Raw genomic sequence first — 14,309 nt, 5'->3', positions numbered from 1 at the left:
CCTGGGAAAAGGCCGGCGGGGAGGCGCGGCCGGGAGAGAGACACGTCCCCAATTTGGTGTTTCACCCTCGTGGGATTTCTCCCCCCCCCCTTCCGCGCTTCTTTCGTGGGTAGGAAATAATTAAAGCCACAGGAGGAGCCGCACGAGCGTGCAGCTGATCCTCCCGCTCGCTAGGGACAGCGAAGGGATGCTGCAGTGGGAATCCTGAGGCGATGCAGTGCCACGGAGCGGAGGTGGGGTGGGTGGGACCTGCAGGCGGCGTCCCGGTTCTTCAAGGCAAAGGTTATGGAAGGGCACTGTTTGATGTGGTTGGCCCCCCCCCCAAAAAAAAAACTCCCGGTTTCTTTACTTCCCACTAGTGTTACCAACCTCAAGTTGGTGCCTGGAGAGGCAGTTAAGAGCAGTTGACTCTAATCTGGACAACCGGGTTTGATTCCCGACCACTGTTCCCTCTAAGTTGAGTTAGTGTGAGCTACCTCACAGTTTTTTAGCCTCCGGCTCACACATTTTTGTCTTAGCTCAGGAAGCATGGCACCAGGGCAAACTAATTTACGCAGTAGCCAAATCGCTCACTCACAACTTTAATGCCAGTAGCTCACAAAGTACAATTTTTGCTCCCAAGACTCCACAGCTTAGAAGAAACGTTGTTCCCGACTCCTCCACATGAAGCCAGCTGGGTGACCTTGGGTCACTCACAAGTTCTCTCAGCACTGTTCTCTCAAGAGCAGTCCTCGAAAGAGTTAGTGTGACCTACCTCACAGTTTTTTAGCCTCCAGTTCTCACATTTTTGTCTTAGCTCAGGAAGCATGGCACCAGGGCAAACTTATGCAGTAGCCAAATCACTCACTCACAACTTTAATGCCAGTAGCTCACAAAGTACATTTTTTATTTATTATTTATTTCCTCAAACTTATACCCCGCCCTCCCTGCAAGCGGGCTCACAAGACTCCACAGCTTAGAAGAAACATTGTTCCCGACTCCTCCACATGAAGCCAACTGGGTGGCCTTGGGTCACTCACAAGTTCTCTCAGCTGTTCTCTCAAGAGCAGTCCTCGAAAGAGCTCTCTCAGCCCCACCTACCTCCCAGGTGTCTGTTGTGGGGAGGGGAAGGGAAAGGAGATTGTAAGCCGCTCTGAGACTCCTTCAGGTAGTCAAGGGTGGGTATAGAGCAAACTCTTCGTCCTGGAATTACAATCAATCTCCAGACTAGAGATCTGTTCCCAAAATTCTAACTGATCTCCAGACTACAGAGATCATTCGCCCCGGAGAAGACAGCTGCATTGAAAAGCAAATTCTATGGTATTGTACCCCAATGAGGTCTCTCTCCTCCCCCAATCACATCCTCCCCAGGCTCTACCCCCAAATATTCAGGAATTTCCCAGCTCAGAGTTGTCAAACCTACTTCCCCTAGTGGCTTGTTCTCTTTGTTTAGGATGTGGCACTGTCAATTTCTACAGACGCTGGAACGTTGCTGAACCTGGAAAGACACTAAAAACAATTTGATTTGGTTAATTATCGTATGGCATTGTGTGTAGAATAGCCAGGAGGTCCTAAGATTGTCTGGCAGCCAGGAGTTCTGGCTCTTTTAGTGTTATGTACCACTATGTGGCGAATTAGAAAGAAGTGTTTCAGAGGTGGAGGTCCTTGGAGGTTGCCCTTCCAAATACTAGCCAATGCTGACCCGCTTCCAAGATCTGATGAGACAGAGCTAGCCTGGGCTATCCAGTCAGCGCGACACTAAAAACAAACAATGGTATATCCCCCAAATGTTTTGGGGAGGGCAAAGTAAGAATTTATTAGAGACAGTCTAGAAAATAGGATCTGTCTCTAGTCAGTAGGGAAGGCTAGAGCATGTTGTGGGGGGCATGGCTCGGTGGTACATCATCTGTGCTGTGTGCTGAAGGACCCAAACCCTAGGGTATCCCAGTAAAGAGATGTCAATAGAGTTGCCACCAGCTCCAGGTTGGGAAATATGTGGAGATTTTGGGAGTGGAACCTGATGAGGGTGGGATTTGGGGAGGGGAAATACTTCAGTGGGGTATAATGCCATAGAGTGCACCTTCCAAAGCAGCTATTTTCTTCAGGTGAACTTATCTCTGTTGCCTGGAGATCAGTTGTAATCCCAGGAGATCTCCAGCCACCACCTGGAGGATAGCAACCCAACATGTGAAAAACTTCTACTCAGGACCCCAGAGAACTGCTGCAAGACAGGACAGGCAACTCTGTCCTTGATAAACCAAGTATCTGACTCCATACAACGCAGCACTACGGCCAAGTCTTCATTCTGTGTACCGCCAGGTAGGACTGCCACGTAGGAGCTATCCAGCCATTAAATGAATAGTTGGAGCAAGACAAGGAGATGGTCTTGCATTTTTTAGGTCGAAAATAAAACAGCCCCTCTTGAACCAGAAGACAACTTTGTTCTCATGCCTGTATTGGTACTTTGGTTCACAAAAGTCATTAGGAGAAGTATGTTGCTTTTTTTATTAAATAATTTTATCAAAGGTGCAGAAGGAAAAGCTTGTGAAACAAGCCTGGGCATTTGTTGCAAGTCCCGTTGTTGAATATTGCAGTATTGCAGTACTGATTAAAGAGCTCTTTAAGGAATGCCTTATTAAATACACCCTATCTAGGTGGGGAGAACCCAGTGCCTTTGAAGGATTAACAGTCCAGCGCCAGAGCACGTTTGATGGCCAACTGCTTATTAGTACGTTAAATGAAACTGGGCAACTCACAGACAAGGCAGGGGTTTTCTGCACCATTAGGGAGCCTCTCCAAGGATGCGGAATTCTGTGCTTGGAAACTTAAAGGAGAAAGGTAGAAAACAGTGCAAACCATAAAGCCCCAATCGGAGCTGAGCTATTTCCATAGTGGTCCAAAATTCTGAAGTCCAGTCGAGCATCAGTTAAAAACAACAGACAAAACTGTGATGGAGAGAGGAACTTTAGCTTTCAGTAATCTGGAGGACAGACCATTAGCTTCAGGAAATGCATACATCCAATCATGATTGGTACAATATAAATGCATAGCTTAAAGTAATGAAATTTTTGGTATTATTAATCTTTTTTAGTTAAATAGAAACTATGGTAAAAAGTCCCCCTCATGGATCACTGCCTTGTCGTGGCGAGGGGGCTTGTGTGGTTCGATGACATTGTGGGCTATGCCGTGGAGGGCCGCCCAAGACAGACAGACCATAGCAGAGAACTCAGACCAAGCGAATCCCCTGGAGAAGGAAATGGCAACCCACTCCAGTATTTTTGCCAAGAAAACCCCATGGACAGTATCAAAAGGCTAAAAGATATGACGCCGGAAGATGAGCCCGTCAGGTCGGAAGGTGTCCAATATGCTACTGAGGAAGAGCAGAGGGCAAGTACAAGTAACCCCAGAAAGAGTGAAGCGGCTGGGCCAAAGCCGAAAGGACGCTCAGCTGTGGATGTGTCTGATGGTGAAAGGAAAGTCCGATGCTGCAAAGAACAATACGGCATAGGAAGCTGGAATGTAAGCTCTATGAATCAAGGTAAGCCTGACGTGGTCAAAAATGAGATGGCAAGACTGAACATCAATATCTTAGGAATCAGTGAACTAAAATGGACAGGAATGGGCGAATATAACTCAGAAGACCATTATATCTACTACTGTGGCCAGGAATCTCGTAGAAAAAATGGTGTGGCCTTTATAGTCAACAAGAGAGTGCAAAAGTCAGTACTGGGATACAATCTCAAAAACGACAGAATGATTTCGGTCCGATTCCAAGGCAAACCATTCAACATCACAGTAATCCAAGTCTATGCCCCAACCACTGATGCAGAAGAGGCTGAAGTGGACCGGTTCTATGAAGACCTACAACACCTCCTAGAACTAACACCAAAAAATGATGTCCTCATCATCATAGGGGACTGGAATGCTAAAGTAGGAAGTCAAAAGGTAACCGGAATAACAGACAAGTTTGGCCTTGGAAAGCAAAATGAAGCAGGGCAAAGGTTAACAGAGTTTTGTCAAGAGAACACACTGGTCATAGCGAACACCCTTTTCCAACAACCTAAGAGGCGACTCTACACATGGACATCACCAGATGGGCAACACCGAAATCAGATTGACTATATAATTTGCAGTCAAAGATGGAGAAGCTCTATCCAGTCAGTAAAAACAAGACCTGGAGCTGACTGTGGTTCAGATCATGAGCTACTCATTGCAAAATTCAGACTTAAACTGAAGAAAATTGGGAAAACCACGAGGCCATTCAGGTTTGACCTAGATCGCATCCCTGATGAATATACAGTAGAGGTGAAGAATAGATTCAAGGGTCTGGATTTGATAGATAGAGTGCCTGAAGAACTATGGACGGAGGTTCGTGACATTGTACAGGAGGCAGCAATCACCACCATCCCAAAGAAAAAGAAATGCAAGAAAGCAAAGTGGCTTTCTGATGAGGCTTTACAAATAGCAGAGGAAAGAAGGAAAGCGAAAGGCAAAGGCGAAAAGGAAAGATTTACCCAACTGAATGCAGATTTCCAGAGAACAGCAAGGAGAGATAAGGAGGCCTTCCTGAATGAACAGTGCAAAGTAATAGAAGAAAACAATAGAATGGGAAGGACTAGAGATCTCTTCAAGAAAATGAGGTAGAGGAACTAGAGATCAAATTGCCAACATTCACTAGATTATGGAGAAAGCAAGAGAGTACCAGAAAAACATCTACTTCTGCTTTATTGACTATGCTATAGCCTTTGACTGTGTGGATCACAACAAACTATGGCAGGTCCTTAAAGAGATGGGAGTACCAGACCACCTCACATGTCTCTTGAGAAACCAGTATAAGGGTCAAGAAGCAACAGTTAGAACCGGATATGGAACAACTGATTGGTTTAGCATAGGAAAAGGAGTACGACAAGGATGTATATTGTCACCTTGCTTATTTAATATATATGCAGAAATCATGCAAAATGCTGGTGGCCTGGATGAATCACAAGCGGGAATTAAGATTGCTGGGGAAAAGATCAACAACCTCAGATATGCAGACAATACCACTCTAATGGCAGAAAGTGAAGAAGACCTAAAGAGCCTCTTGCTCAGGGTAAAAGAGGAGAGTGCAAAAGTGGGCTTGAAGCTCAACATCAAAAAAACTAAGATCATGGCATCCGCCCCTATCAGTCCTTGGCAAATAGAAGGGGAAGTCGTGGAAGTAGTGACAGACTTTATGTTCCTGGGATCCCAGATCACCGCAGACAGCAGCCATGAAATTAAAAGACGCCTGCTCCTTGGGAGGAAAGCGATGGCGAACCTAAACAGCATGATAAAAAGTAGAAACATCACCCTGCCAACAAAAGTCCACATGGTCAAAGCAATGGTATTCCCAGTAGTCATGTATGGCTGCAAGAGTTGGACTATAAGGAAGGCCGAGCACCAAAGAATAGATGCTTTTTTTCCCGGTTTTATTTTCAGTTTTCAACATCATACATGTATATCTTATTTTCTAACATTTAGGGGGTTACATTACACATTTTCTTCAAACCATTTAATGGCTTTTGCCATTTATGCTTAAAATTATCATCTGTTTTTCCCGCCAAAAACATATTCAGCTTATCCATTTCTACTTTTTCAAAAAGTTTCGTAATTAAATCTTCCTTACTCAGTATTCTATCTGTTTTCCAATTCTTTGCCACAAGTATTCTTGACATTGTAATTATATATAGGATAATACATAATTCATTATATTTAATTCCTTCTGGTGTGATATTTAATAGGAAAATTTCTGGTAAAATCGGTAAATCTGTCCCTGTAATATCTTTTATCAATTGCTTAGTACTTTTCCAAAATTTTTGTACTTTCTCACACCTCCACCATATATGAAAGTACGTTCCTATGTTATTTCTGCACCTCCAACAATTCCCAGAAAAGCTCTTCCGCTGTTAAGCCCATTACTGGAGCAATAATCTCACTGAGCGCCTTCTTCAAGTCTTCCTGATCCGTTTCAGGAACTCCCTGAAACCTGAGAATCATGTTAGCTTTTTCCATTTGCAGCTGCAAAACTCGATTATCTTGGCAATTCTGCTTCGTTTCCACATCTCCCAATCTTTTCTTCAACTTCTTGCTTGTGGTGTCTATCTCTTTTATTTTCTCCTTTGCCTGCTCCAGTTTTTTCTCCGTTTTGTTCAGCTGAAGCTGCTGTGCTGCAAAGTTTTTATTCATTACGGTCAATTGCTGGTTAATACCATCGAGTTGTTCCATTAGCGGCTTAAGCATGTCCGCCAGGAGTTTGTAGACATCTGCTCCCTCTTCCGGTTCGGACTGCCTGGCTTCGTTTTAAACTTTCTCTGCTGCGCCGCCCTCTTTCGGTTTTGTTTCCAGTTTCAACCGCTTCCACGCAACTTGGAAAACTCGCCAAACAACTTCGCAATTCATATAAGTCTCTCAAAACACTTTCGATTTATTTCCTCCCCTCTCCCCCTTCATGTCCATTATCCACTCATTCGCATAAGAGGCGTCCCTCTTTGCAGTCACTTTTTCAACCGCGCCGGGGGGGGGTGTGTGTCGCTTTTCAACCTACTCTGTTTTTCCAGAACTCACGTTCATTGTCGGTCAATTTCTGACTGCGCTCGGTTGTTCGCCATTCCACTCGATCTCCGGCGCTTGTCCCGGTCAGTCCAGCTTGTGCCCAAAGGCCACTCAGCGACTAGACCGCCGGGGTGGAGGGAAGCCTCAATTCTCCGGCATTGTGCCATCGGACAAGCTACCCCTCAAAAGCCCCCTGGCTTGGAGCCTATCACAAAGGCTCTGTGGGGGTGTCACTTGAGGTGGCACCCCTCCAGGCTGCTGGTTTGTGATTCGCTCTTCCCCATTGTGGGGAGAGCATCCACCATCGCTGTTCTGTAGACCGGAAGTCACCTATAAGATGTTCATGTGGCTTCATCACAGGCGCACCGCTACTGTCTCTCTAGCCATCTTAGCCTTCGCTTCTTCAGCCGCAACTCCTGGGTAAACCAAGGAGCCAGCCTAGAGTGAGGGCACAGAGGGCGTCGGGATATTTATGCCTAAATATTTCCAAGACGAGTCTGCCCACTTAAAGGGTTATTGTTGTTTTAAGCTGTCTCTCTGTCGTGGCAAGATAAAAATAGGATAAATTTCAGATTTTTTGCAATTCACCTTAAAACCTGATATAGAACCAAAGTTAAATGTTTCAGTATATGGTGAAGAGTACTTTCAGGGTTAGTTATAAAGAATACAACATCGTCAGCATACAGACTGACTTTGTACTGCATTTGGTCTATCTGTATGCCTGAGATATTGCAATCCTGCCTAATCGCATGGGCCAATGGCTCTATATAGAGAGAAAATAATAAGGGGAAAAGGGGACATCCTTATCTAGTGCCTTGTTTTAAATATAATTCTTCAGAACGAAAATGGTTAATGCATAACTGCGCTATGGGGTTGTGATACAAAGTTTGAATAGTTTTCCTAAAGACTGAGCCAAATTCCATAACCTTCAATAGTTCTTGGAGGTGAACATGTTCCACCCTATCAAAGACCTTTTCTGCGTCTGTTGACAAAAGGAGTGACTTGATCTTGTTAGTTTTAGCATGGTGTATGAGATTTAATGTTTTTCAGATGCTATCTGCAATGTTTCTTCCCTGCACAAAGCCTATCTGATCTAAGTGTACATATTTCGTAATAATGTTGTTAAGCCTTGATGCCAAAATGGTAGATAAGAGCTTGAAATCATGGTTCAAGATCGATATCAGTCTATAAGTACATGTAGCATCCTTCCCTTCTTTATGAATAACAATGATTCTGGCCTCTGACCAAGAGGGTGGCATAGTGCCAATTTCTAATATTTTCATAGTGGACGTGAGATGGGCTATTAGTTCCGGGTGGAATTTTTTTATAAAATTCCACCGGGATTCCATCTCTACCCGGGGTCTTATTGTTTTTAGTTTTTGCCATAGCTTTGATCAATTCTTCTGGAGTAATAAGCGGTTCCAAATACTCATGGTGTTCCTTAGATAATTTGGTATTGAAATTAATAGCTTTTAGGTAATGTTGAGTAGACTGCCTAGTAGGGTTTGAGGATGTGTATAATTGTTTAAAATAGTCATAAAAAGCCTGATTGATATTTTTAGGAGTAATTTGTAAGTCTCCTTTTGAGTTTTTAATAGCATGAAACATAGAGGCCATCTTCTTGTCCACTCTATGTTTTAATAATTTTATTGATTTAGAGGTTTCAGTAACATATTTTTGTTTCATTATTAATAGATTTTTTTGTGTTTTGGATGTCTCTAATGAATCCAGTTTTTTCCTTTCAGAATTTAATTTTTTCAGATATTTTTTCTCACCATATTTTATGTGTTTCAGTTCTGAGGTTTTGCTTTTCTTTTGTAGTTCTGTTATTAAAATTTGTTTTTCTTTTTTTACAGAAGGAGGCTACTGAAATCAGATGTCCACTGATTATGGCCCTGAATGCATCTCAGATGTATTTCTGGGAGACTTCTCCAGCCAAATTGAAGTTAAAATAATCCTTGATTTTTATTTCCTCACAGATCTTTTCATTTTGAATTAGAATTTTATTTAGAATCCAATTGGGACCTTTACCATCACTTTGATGGGAACCAAATCTATTTTCCACCCAAGCATGGTCAGATTTTGTAAAGCTACCAATATCATCTTGACTAAATTGATGTAATAAAGAATGAGAAATTAATATAAAGTCTATGCATGTATATACATTGTGTGTGTGTGTTAGAGTAAACGCTGTATTGTCTTGTCCCTGGATTTAAAGCTCTCCATAGGTCTAACAGGTTATAGTGCTCAAAGATTTCTGCTAGTTCAGTTACTTTGGTATTCCGTCTTTTTTTGCGCTCTTGAGGGTGTTTAAATGTGCAGTCCATGGAAGGGTTAACAATGTGGTTTAAGTCGCAGCCAATGATTGCTTCCCCTTGTTTAAAGTTACTCAATGAATCTAAGGTGTCTTTCAAAAACTGCAATTGATTTAGATTTGGGGAATAAATGGATGCCACAGTCAGGGGTTCCCCATTCAGGATGCCTTTGACAAAAATAAATCTTCCTTTTGGGTCAGCTTTAATGTGTGTGTGTTGAAATGGGAAGTTCTTTGAGAATAAAACTGCCGTACCTCTTGATTGCGATGAACCGAATGCATGGAATTGCTGGCTGAACCAGGGAGATTTCAGTACCTTATTCAAAGAGTTTTTCAGGTGAGTCTCTTGCAAACATAAAATATCAGGTTTTTCTTTGGCCCAAAATTAAGAAATTTTATGAAGCTTGATTTTGTTGTTCAGTCCCCTGGCATTCCAGGAGACCACTTTAAATGAATGTGACATAGTAGTGTCAGACCAACTGCTCAAGAAAAGAGATGATAAAACCAAAAAATCAAAACTGAACAATTAAAAAACCTTATAAACTAGTAAAAACAATTAAACTTCAACAGTTCCTATACCTTACTCTACAGCAGGGTTAACTTCCAGGTTCCCTACTGGAAAGAGAGGTACTCAATAGAGTCCCTCTGTCTGGAAGAATACTAACCTAAGAGGAGGAAACTTTACTTGTGTTACACTTATTTTAATTAGCATCCCTGTCTGTCTCCTTTCAGAGTGTTTAAGCATAAGAGGGCATTTAATAGAACTTATTGTCATAACATCCTACTTCAAGCTTTTGACTCAGGTATTAAAGAGAGCTGTAAGTATTAAGATATAGGTAATTAGTAATCTAAAAACTCAACAATTTGAGACTGGAATTTAACAGAACTATTAAGCTAAAAGTTATCCATTCTGGAACTCTCTTAATTTTCTTCCAATATAATGCTTGAATTATAAACAATATACAGCTTTAACAGTGTTGTTAAACTACATTTTAAAAATTCAGACCATTTTGGTGTGTTTTAGATTGGTATCACTGCTGTACACCCATGACTGAGATATTTTGCAATAATAAAGAACTCTTAATTCAGGGCTGTGTCAGTTTAAGAGATTAAAACTAATTAAACATCCTTATACATGTAAATGATGTATGCTATAAAGATCATATTGCTTAATTCAGCTTTGAATTTTCTCAGATTTTTAAAACAACTAGAAAGGCAATAAGAATAAAAATAAAGTATGAATGCTACATTCGTGGTGATATGCAAGCTCATAAATAAGTCTATTTAATGCAAAGGGGTTCAATGCAGAAAGACAAAAAAATAATTAGTAAATAAGGTAATTTCATTAGAAAAGATCTTGTCTTCAGATCTAAAACAGCTTCTTAGCTTAACCATTATGCTTTAAGAGTAAGTGAGAACGTATTTGAACTTGTAATTATGGCAGAACTGCACAATTATTAACCAATTACTACATTTAAAGCGATTTGCAAAATCAAAAATAAGCTTATGAGTTGCATTGAAGTTCTTTGCAGGTAGGCTATAGATCACAAGTAAGTAAATGACATTTATGCCAGGAGTAGAAATCTTGCATTCAGATTTAACTCAACTTAAAAAATTAATAAGAAATACAATATGCATTAATATTGGTATAACTAAAATAGTACATATTGTAAATACGGGAGACTTTTGTTGGCACTATATTATAGTTTCCCTTCATTTGTACACAGATACTGTATTTATGGCGGTATACCGTGAATTGCAGTTTACATTGTTCAGATATTAAAAATACTTAAGAGTTTGTCAGCGCTTGCTCTTCCTCGGCTGTGAGATGTAGACCCAGTGAAGTGAGTATGGCTTTCCCAGAGGTAGCATCAGAGGCTTGATGTAAATGTCTGTTCCGAAATACATGAAGATCCGAAGTAGGGCTCCAGCAAAGCCTAATGTTGGCATTAAAGAGCTTGCTAGCAAAGATTCTGAGGTGTCATCTCTTGTCCAAAGTATCAGTCGATAAATCAAGTAGAACTTGAACTGTAGTTTCTTTACAGGGGAGAAACCCCTGAATGCGAGCCTCTTTTAGGATTCTGTCTCTAGTATGGGGGTATAAGAATTGAGCAAGGATGTCCTGGGGTCTGCCTTTTCGAGCTGAGGCCAAAGGCCCTAGTCTATAAGCTTTAATAATGATGGGTGTCTTCCCGCCCTCCAGCACTAAGATGGCCACCAGCCATGTTGATAAGAAGTGAGATATCTCTTTACCTTCCTCCATGCCTCCTGCTATCCCGCAGAATTTCAGATTGAGCATTCTCCAACGGTTCTCGAGAGCAGTCAGGGAAGTATTTGCTTGGAGATCAGATGAATGCAAAGTTTTTATTTTGTCTTGAAGTGTTAGAGCGATTTCCGTAGTATTTTCTGCTATTTTAGAAGTATCTCGAAGATCTTTTACTAGCTCATTTAATTGAGTCTGTATTGGGAGAATCAACTCGTCCACCAGAGGTGAGAGAGACTTTAAAAGTTCTTCCTTCAAAAGCTTAAGATCATTTTTGGTCAAAGGTGCGGAATCATTGATGTCCATCGTGCCTGCTGGATTGCTTCTGGATGCCATGTTGTCTGTAGAGTCGGCAGGCACGTTAGTAGTAGTTCCTTTTACAAAGTATTGTTTCACTGACGATGAAGGGGATGTAGATTTTGCTGCCTTCCCTCTTAGAGCTCTTCCCATAGTTTTTTATCTGCTTTGAGAGAAGTAGGGCGACTTAGAGTCGATTTTTAGGAGAAACAGACCGGGAGCGAGTTTAAGCCATGACTGCCATCTTCTGTGATGCCTCATGTTTGGTTTTTAATGTTTTTACTGTTTTATTATCTGCAATATGTGATTATTTTTAAAAGGAATCTTTTTTTTGCCTTACATTTTGTACAATAATGAAAACATCGGCCTCTATTCTTAAAAAAAAATTCAATAAAAAGGTGTTCAATCCTTTTATTTGGGTCACATCTAATATGGGGCTGGCTATGGGGATGGTGGAGGCCAGATAATCATTTTTAATGAAGTCCTAGTTTTACATTTAAAACGCTAGCTTATCAGTAGGCTGACATTAAATTGTTCAGTAATTTGTCAGGTTTTTGTCAGTATTTTGTCAGTTATTTTGAATTTTGGTCAGTAAAATCAGTATTTTTGACCCTCTGACTAGTTTCCACCCCTGTATCATAAAAACTCACAAATATAACAAGTCAGAAATACAGGTAAAGTGCTGATGGCGGTAGCATCCCAATAGTCCATGTTCTTATGGTAACAAAAGTATGGCCAAAATTGGTGTCCAGAATATCACTACCTGTTGATGTTGTTGTTGATATAGAGGGTCTTAGCAATTCAGTTGTTATTAGTAGCGGCTCCTAATCAAAGGTCTGGTGGAAGAGTTCCATTTTACAGGCCCTGCAGAACTGTAAAAGGTCCCGCAGGGCCCTGATGTCTTCCAGGAGCTCATTCCACCAGTGTGGAGCTGCTACTGAGAAGGCTCTGGCCCTGGTAGAGGCCAGTCTGGCATCATTCGGTCCAGGGAGGGTCAAGTGGTTTTGACACCCCGACCTCAGTGCTCTCTGGGGAACATGTGGGGAAAGGCACATATAAGAAACAATTTGTTTCACTGCAATAAGGAAGCAGTTAATTATCTTATTAATAGAGGTTATATATTACAGGTGGCCAGTGAAGAGAAAATAACAGTGCCCCAGCAAAGGCCTAGTCAGCCTTATGGATAATACAGCCATGTTGATGTCCTGTGCGTACTAGGAAGTAAGTCCCTGTAAACCCAGTAGGGTGTATGCTCCAAAGTTTGCATGTATAGAATCAGGCTTGATACATCTATTGAAAGGTCCCATCTCAGTGTGTTCTTAGAAATTAGATACCGTAGGTGGTGGCCAGGGCCTTCTGAAGCCCTTTCAGTGGAACACCACCTCACTGCAGAGATTCACCTGGTGCCAGGCTTACTTCATTTTGGGTTTATTCCTCCAAAAAATATATCATTTATAAAATTGTGTTAATCGGCATACTTAGGGAATTTAAAAGTATATACCTTTGTTTTCTACAAGAAAAATTGTAAATCTAGTCAATACTAAAATGAGACAGTTGCAGGATGCTGTACTCTGTGATATCTTAGCACATTTCACTGATTCCAAAAGGGGGGGGGGGACTATTTCATAGGAGATTTCTTTAAAGTGCTCCTCAAAATGTCCCATTTTTTTCCATTGCAAAAATTAAAAAGTCCTCAGACTTTTTCATGATACAAATTTTGCATTATTAACACCTGGTGTGTAAAAGTCTTTCGTTCATTTCAAATTGGGGGGAAAACCCAGTGTCATTAGTTTAAAAATATTAACACTATTTCAGCATAACAGGAATATTGCCTAATGATACAAATTGCATACTGCCAGTTTCAGTTGTTGGTTGTTAATGGTTACTGAAGCAAGGTTAAGTTTCATGTATGTATTTTAATTAATTTTGTAATGTTTACTGAAGCAAGCAGTTTGGATGGAGATTGACAGCAGGTATCATGCTTTCAAACATATATGGAAATGTAGTGTAATCATTTCAGACAAACACATCTAGATTAATTTGGGTACACATCCAAACAGCTCGCCAAACCACTGGCTCCTGACTTACAACAGATGTCTCTAGTCATGACTCATGAGTAGCTTTTGGAAAAAATCATATGAGTTAAAGAAGAAGAGAGAAAAGAAAGAGGAAGGTGTTTGTGTGTGTGTGTAAAGTGCCGTCAAGTCACTGCCAATTTATGGCAATCCCAGAAAGGGGCTTTCAAGGCAAGTGAGAAGCAGAGATGGTTTGCTGTTGCCTTCCTCTGCAGAGTCTTCCTTGGTGGTCTCCCATCCAAGTACCATCCCTGCTTAGCTTCCGAGATCTGATGAGATCGTGCTATACCATGCTGCTGCCCTTTTCCCAAGAGAAAGGTTACTAATCTCAAATCGCAAAATGTAGGGCACAACAATCTTTGATAAACTGCTATATTTTGTATTTGTTTAATGTGTGTTAAAAGGCAACTAGATATTATGATAACAAAGATATTAGCCAAGTACTGTACTCTTGCCTGACCAGACCTGGATAGCCCAGGCTAGCCTGATGTTGTCAGGTCTTGGGAGCTAAGCAGGATCAGCCCTGGCTAATATTTGGATGGGAGGCCTCCAAGGAATACCAGGGTTGTGGCACTGAGGCAAGAAATGGCAAACCACCTCTGAGCATCTCTTGCCTTGAAACCCCTATGGGGTCACCGTACGTCAGCTGTGACTTGATGGCAAACCCCCTCCCAATCTTTTGCTTAGTGGTATTTTTAATTTTGGTAACAATTCCAGCAAATTATTGGCAAATAAGGTGTAGTTTGCACATTACAATAAATATGTGTGTAGATGTATAAATATGAGGCTAGCCTCAACTTGTCAGATT

Source organism: Gekko japonicus, unplaced genomic scaffold (assembly GCF_001447785.1).
Source record: "Gekko japonicus isolate JY-2015 unplaced genomic scaffold, Gekko_japonicus_V1.1 scaffold2926, whole genome shotgun sequence".
In the NCBI taxonomy this organism is placed as follows: Eukaryota; Metazoa; Chordata; class Lepidosauria; order Squamata; family Gekkonidae; genus Gekko; species Gekko japonicus.
This window is presented reverse-complemented; position numbering follows the sequence as displayed.